Source organism: Octopus sinensis, linkage group LG26, assembly GCF_006345805.1.
Source record: "Octopus sinensis linkage group LG26, ASM634580v1, whole genome shotgun sequence".
Classification (NCBI taxonomy): Eukaryota; Metazoa; Mollusca; class Cephalopoda; order Octopoda; family Octopodidae; genus Octopus; species Octopus sinensis.
In genome coordinates, this window is record NC_043022.1 from 5,506,325 (window position 1) to 5,513,630 (window position 7,306).

The 7,306-nt window shown below is 35.4% G+C and overlaps 1 long non-coding RNA gene across 1 annotated transcript in view; it reads right to left on the reverse strand.

Annotated features, from left to right (window-relative positions):
- The window catches only part of LOC115224860, a 108,494-nt gene extending 107,817 nt beyond the window's left edge, over nt 1-677 (reverse strand). Inside the window, exon 1 of the long non-coding RNA XR_003882897.2 lies at nt 268-677. This is a non-coding gene — a long non-coding RNA (uncharacterized LOC115224860). The remainder of the gene's footprint in view (nt 1-267) is intronic.
- Nucleotides 678-7,306: the final 6,629 nt, after the last annotated feature.

The window sequence follows — 7,306 nt, forward strand, 5'->3', positions numbered from 1 at the left end:
AGATGCAAACACAAACGCACAAATATTACACGCTAACTGTTTGTAAGACTGATCTCAAGACATCCGTACGTCCATTGAAGGAAACATTTTCACCCGCAAAAGTTTTAGATTGTGTTTTTGTTTTTTGTTGTTGTTCGTTTCAACACAGAACAGAAACAATATTATTTTAAAGAAAAACAACATAAACCAAAAAAAAAAAACCTGAAGTAAAAACGAAGAACAATGGAACACAAAGTTGCAAAGAGACTTAGGTAAATCGGTACGTACCAGGAAAAGGAGTTATTTCCCAAAATGAGTGAAATTCCTTAGGATGCTAAAGCAATGTTGTAACAAGTTTTCATGGGAGTACGATAAAAGGGTGGAGGAGGAGAAGAGAGGGAAAGATAGAGGGGAAGGTAGAGGGGAAGGTGGATGTAGAAATAGAAAGAGATTCCGAAATATAATTTTGCTTTTTGTTTTTCCTTTTTTTTCTCTTTCTAACTCCAGCATGGAAAAATGTTTGGTGCATGGGGGAACCGCTTGAGAACTTATGAATTTTTCAACGCCTTTTAGCAAACAGTCGAGTAATTAGGCAATAATTAGCTATTTGTTAGGATCTCCGTCACTGTTTCAATCAGGTTACATTCTCTGACACCGGCGCTACCAACAACGCCAGCATTGCTAAAGAGCAATCTAGCAATTTAGCAAGTTTCCTTCGCCTCCAACAAATGTCAACTTAGCTAAGCTGATCATAAAGCTCTGAGAAAAATGAGTAATAACAGAAAATAGAACAAAATCAACTTATAAAATAAGTAACATAACCACAGTTTATTATTATCATTATTATTATTATCATTATTATTATATTATTATTATCATATTATTATTATTATCATTATTATTATCACCATTGATTTGATCATTTTTTAGGTTTAACAGGAACAATTACAAACGGACAATGGTACACAAGGGATAGCCACAGGAATACTTTTCCTTAATATCGTTTGTTCATGGTAGTTCCTCTTCCGTCTTTTCTTTTGCGTGTGCATACACACATAGATAATAGATGCATACACACACACACACACATGCACGCATGCACATATCTGCATGTATGTATATATTAAGTATATATATCTTAACCTGAGCCCACCCATGGTTCTGTGTCACAAAATTCGTGTTTTAACCTTTTAGCGTTTAAACTGACCATATCTGGCCCAAATATCGTTCCTGTTTTATGTTGAAACTGACCAGATCTGGCCCAAATATCGTTCCTGTTTTATATTGAAACTGACCAGATCTGGCCTCTCACACCTACCCTACAATGTCATCCTAAACTATCTCACCATCAAAATTTCAAAGCTTCAAGATTAATTCAATACAATTTGATTGCCTAAGCATTACATTTGACCAAATAATCTAAATACTAAAACGGTTAAAGTGATCTAAATTAAAATGTTTCATTAAAATTTCAGGTTAATTTAAATAATAATAATAATGAAATTATTGTATACAGTGTTCAGGTGCACCACAAACAGCAGATTATATTCCAAACACCAGATTAAGAACAACAAAACCATTTTACTGAATTCTTCATTACTTTCAAAATCAACTGGAACAAAGACAGAGTATTTCAACAGAAATATGGCAACAAAAAAGCTGATGGCACCTAACCAGAAGAGGAAGAACACTGGCTCTTTTAAGAGGATCCCAAATATTGGAGGAAGGATCTGCCTCAAATGCTTTCAAAACAGTTATCCCCATGAAGGGCCAAGTGATGGTGTTGGTTCCTGTAAGGGTCAAGTGGTAGTGTTCAACCCCGTGAGGGATTAAGTCCATCCCTCACGAGTAGAAATTGTTCCTCTGACATGCTTCCAAAGACTCTGGCTGACCAATATAACAGAATACACTTGTCCCAAAATGCTGCAAGATAGAACTGAACCTAACACCACACAGTTACAAAGTGAATATTTAACCGCTCAGCCACATCGGTTGAAGATTTAGTAAAATAGCTCAGAACAAACAAGAAAAGACTTTTAGAAGCAACATCGAAGAAAGTATCAAATTAAAAACAAATACCAAAAAATCACTGAAAATGTTTTGTAGAGATTTTAGTGCTGAAACAGTCATGAAATATCAAGGGCTGGTGCTTACACATTTAGCAAACTAGGGGATTGGTTGGGGCACTAAAATATTCATGGAATATCCAGCCAAACTAGGTGATCATCCGGGGTGTCAAAATCAGAAACTCTGCAAACAACTTGGACGAAATTTTATGATCCATTTAAAAATGTGAAAATTTGGTGAGGTCATTTCTGGAACAAAGAGAGATGGAGGAGAGAGGCTGGTGTCATGTAACAACCTGTCATCGTTATCTGACATGAAATATTTCAAATTTTGCCGAGTGACATACATGACAATGAAACTATAAATTCCTTCATGATATGTAAATTAGAAATTTTCAGTTTCATTTCTTTAATTGATGTAATGAGGGGAATAGGTGGAGGAGGATGTTTTGGAAAAATAATGGTGAAGGAGGCACTCATTGTAGGGAGAAGGGGAGGGTGGATGGGTAAACACTGCAGAGGCTGCATGTTGTAGGACTGGAAGAAGGGAGAGGATACTGTTGAGCTGGGGCTGTGAGAAGGGGGACATACACAACAAGGTGGGGAGAAGTGGACACACACTGCAAGGCTGGGAGAAGAAAGGCAACACAGCAGGGCTTCAAGAATAGGGGCACACACTGCAGAGCTTGGAGAATAGGGGCACACACTGCAAGGCTGGGAAAAGATGGCACAGAGTGTAAGGGTGAGAGAAAAGCAACATACACTGCAAGGCTAGAGAAGAGGGGAAAACACTGCAGTGATGGAAGAAGAGGGCACACCTTACAGGGGTGAGAGAAATGGGTACACAATGAAGCACTGGCCTAGGGCACCAAATAGCCTGGAAGTAATTCTGTGAATATTCATTGTGGAATAGTAAAAATCTTTTCTTAATCTATCAATAACAAACAATATTTAAGTAACCAATATTTATGGAGTTATCTGTATAATCTTACATGTTTAATATATATATATAATATATATATATATTTATATAGATATATATTCCATCTTCCATCTGTCATATATAAATATATATATATATATATAAAAAACAAGTCAAGATAGAAAATGCTAAAATAATTTTATAAAGAAATTTTCAGTACCGGTTTCGGTCATTTTGAGACCTTTTCAACTGTAACGATTAAATAATTAAATTTAGAAAAATTAAAAGAAAGTTGAAAAGGTCTCAAAATGACCGAAACCGGTACTGAAATGTTCTTTATAAAATTATTTTAGCATTTTCTATTTTGACTTGTTTTTTCATATATATATATATATATATGAAGTTGTATATATATAATAGGTATATATGTACACACTGAGAAAATAGAAAGATGAACACTGGTTTCATTCTGTTGCTGTTGCTAAGAAGCTGAGAGAGGACAAAAATGAGACAAATACTTAAGAATTTAATACAGTAGGAATATGGAAACTGATCCGTGGCAAGTCTGTTTATCATTCGCGAAGTAAGTGCAATTGGCCAGGGGTCACTTTGCAGATGCGAAAGAAGATTCTGTCGATATTTAACAATTCAGCATGATTTATTGACCTGGCCACCCACTAGAATTACTGATGACGGTAGTGGAAGGCTGCTTAGTAAATTGGTTGTGCCAGACAAAAACTCATTTACATAATGGTACAAGGTTGACAATTCAGACAGTAATTACTTCAGAATCAATACAAAATGGGCAATGAATAAACACATATATACAGAGAAAGATGTGGTGTGTGTGTGTATATATATATATATATATATATATATATATATATACACACACATATATATATACACTTTAATATTATGGAATCACTACAGTAGAAGTTTTTGCGTAGAAGTTTTTTTGTATGTATGTGTGTATGTGTGTGTGTATATGGAAAACGGACGCTAAAATGATGATGATGATGATATATATATATATACACAAATATATAGATATACATACATATATACATATATACATCATATATAACATACATATATATACATATAATATACAATATATATCTCTACTATATATACATATATATATAATATATATATACATATATATATATATATATACTTATATATACATATATATATATATATACATACATATATAATATAACATATATATATATATACCTACATATATATATATACATACAATCATATACAATATATATATATATACATATATAAAAAATATATTCTTTTATTGTTTCAGTCATTCAACTGTGGCCATGCTGGTGCACTGTCTTTAGTGAAGCAAATTGACCCCAGGGCTTATTTTTTGAAAAGCTTAACACTTACTCTATTCTTTTTGCCAAACCGCTAAGTTACAGGGGTGTAAACACACCAGCATCGGTTATCATGCGATGTTGGGGGTCACACATACACACACACATACACACACACATACACATATATGTATATACATATATACGATGGGCTTCTTTCAGTTTCCGTCTACCAAATCCACACAAGACTTTGGTCGGCCCAGAGTTATAGTAGAAGACACTTGCCCAAGGTGCCACACAGTGTGACTGAACCCAGAACCATGTGGTTGGTAAGCAAGCAACCTACCACACAGCCACTTCTGCACCTATATATACAATTATAGAAGGGTACCGAGATACCACTTGCTAGAAATAGGAGTTAACACTTCAAAGCCACAAACTTCTCACTATTATACAAGGTAAGGCCTATTTTTTTTACCTTCATTCTATTCACCATGCATGTTGTGGTTCTGGAGTGTTAATCCCTATTTCTAGGAAGTGGTATTCTGGTACCCTAATTTATTTCTATATTTTACTTATTTAGGTTAAAGTTGCTGGCGACTTTATTGTTATTGTTATTTTTAATAATTTTAATAATACTTTATTAGATTTTATCATCATCATCATCAACATATATACATGTATGTATGTGTATATACATTCATACATATATATATATATATATGTACATACATACATATATATATATATAGATACATACACATACATATATATATAGATAGATACATACATACATATACACACACACGCACGCGCATATACACATATAATTATTGTATGTATTTAATAGTATGATACCAATTCACATGAACTATGAAGAAGAGAGAAAGAGATAGTTTTATCTCTTTCTATTTAATCTCACAATAAAATTCATGTGCAAGAGAATAAGGATCTAAGTATATTTCCTCTCCATGTCCGCATAGATTAAAACGTAACACAACACTCACATGCCAAATACTGAGGCTGGAATTAAAGTGGTTCACATCCTTATCTTTATCGTTTGACTTCCGAGTGAAGAGTCATTAAAGTGAAATTATACTTAAAGTGGATTTGATAGTTTTTGCATGTTATTATATGATGAGAGTGGTTATTCCCAGGACGAGGGTCTTTCCGTTCCAATACGTGGTTGCAGATCACGTAGAACTTGCAAGACAAATATAACAATTTAGAATGTTTCAGCCTGGCCATAAATATTGTTAGGTGTGGCCTGGAAATGGTAATATATTCACAATACGTTCACTTTTAAGATTTATAATATTATAATGAGTTGTCAGAAAAGGTTAGAAGGGACAGAGAGCAGACGTTTAAGGGAGACAGCAACGATAGCAAGAAGTACATGAAGAGTACGCATAGGATAAAACAGAAAAGGGCAGAAATGTGAACAGGTATGGATGTGTGGTAAGATGTTCCATCCCTAAACACATGGTCCCGGGTTCAATCTCACTGCATGGAAACTAGAGTATTTCATCCATCTTTACATTCTGAGTTCAAATTCTGCCAGGGTCAACTTCGCCTCTTATCCTTTTGGGCTTAATAAAGTAAGTACCACTTGATTACTGGGGTCAGTGTAATCGACTATCCCCTCCCCCAAAATTGCTGGCCTTGTGCCAAAATTTGAAACCAATATTTTAATTGCAGGTGAATGACCTTTATATGAAGATGACCATTTGTAGGTTTCATTTTAATGTCATAAACTCTCAACAATAATGCCATTGGTTACCCGTTTCCACCAGATCAATCACTATTTCACTACATTACTGATGGTAACACTGACAAGGGAGCACCTAAAAATTTGTGCAGAACAATTATCATGAAGGACTTTGCTTCATAAGTATTGACTTTTTTGGTTTTCTCATGGATGTTGCCAATATATGTCAGCCAAAAACATAACACTTCCATACACATGTAGACACATACACACATATATACATACATACATACACAAAAGGGCTTCAATACAGTTTCCATCCATCAACTTCTGCTCATAAGAGATAAATTCGAAGCTATGATAAAAAAAAACTTGCTCAAGGTGCTGAACTGGGAGATTGATCCTGGAATCATTTGGTTGCCTGCAACTTGGATTCATCACTGACCATACAATGAATTGGGTGATGAGAACTGAAAACCTAAAATGTGGTTTAGTGGCTTAGTGGTTAGGGGTGTTGGACTCATGATTGTAAGATTGCAGTTTCAGTTCCTGGACCAGGCGATGTGTTGTGCTCTTGAGCAAAGCACTCCATTTAACATTGCTCCAGTCCATTCAGCTAGCAAAAGTGAGTAATCCTGTGAGGGGCTAGTGTCCCATCCAGGGGGAAGCAGTCCTATGAGTCTGTATGCCTTGGGAAGGATCTTTTTGATCCTGTCTCATCCATTGAGAGAATTGATCCAAGTTCCATCATCACCGGTTCCAACAGCTACTTCCTACCCTAGAACACATCTATTTTAGCACATAGATAGCATTCTTAACATTTCTCCATGAAGCCAGCACCTAAAAGCATGGAGACTTTGCTAACATTCCTGTAACTATTCATGTCAAAACAAACTATTTTCCAGTAAACCATCTCAGCAATCTGAGATTCTAATCATTAACTGTAATTGCTGTTAGTCACAGAAGTACGTTAGGTGCACGGAGAAAGTTCGTTAACCGAGGTCTTCTCACACTTCTTCATCACACACAAACAATAGGCGTGGATGTGTAGTGAGAAGCTCGTTTCCTAACTGCATGGTTCTGGGTTCAGTCCCACTACATGGCATCTTGGGCAAGCATATTTCTACAATAGCCTCAGTCTGACAAAAGTCTGGGAGTGGATTTGGGAGATGGAAACTGTAAGAAGCCTGCCGTATACATCTATGTGTGTGTGTGTCCTTGTGTTGTCCCCCACCACCAACGATGATGATGAAGATGATGACGGTGATGATATGGTGATGGCAATGATGATGAT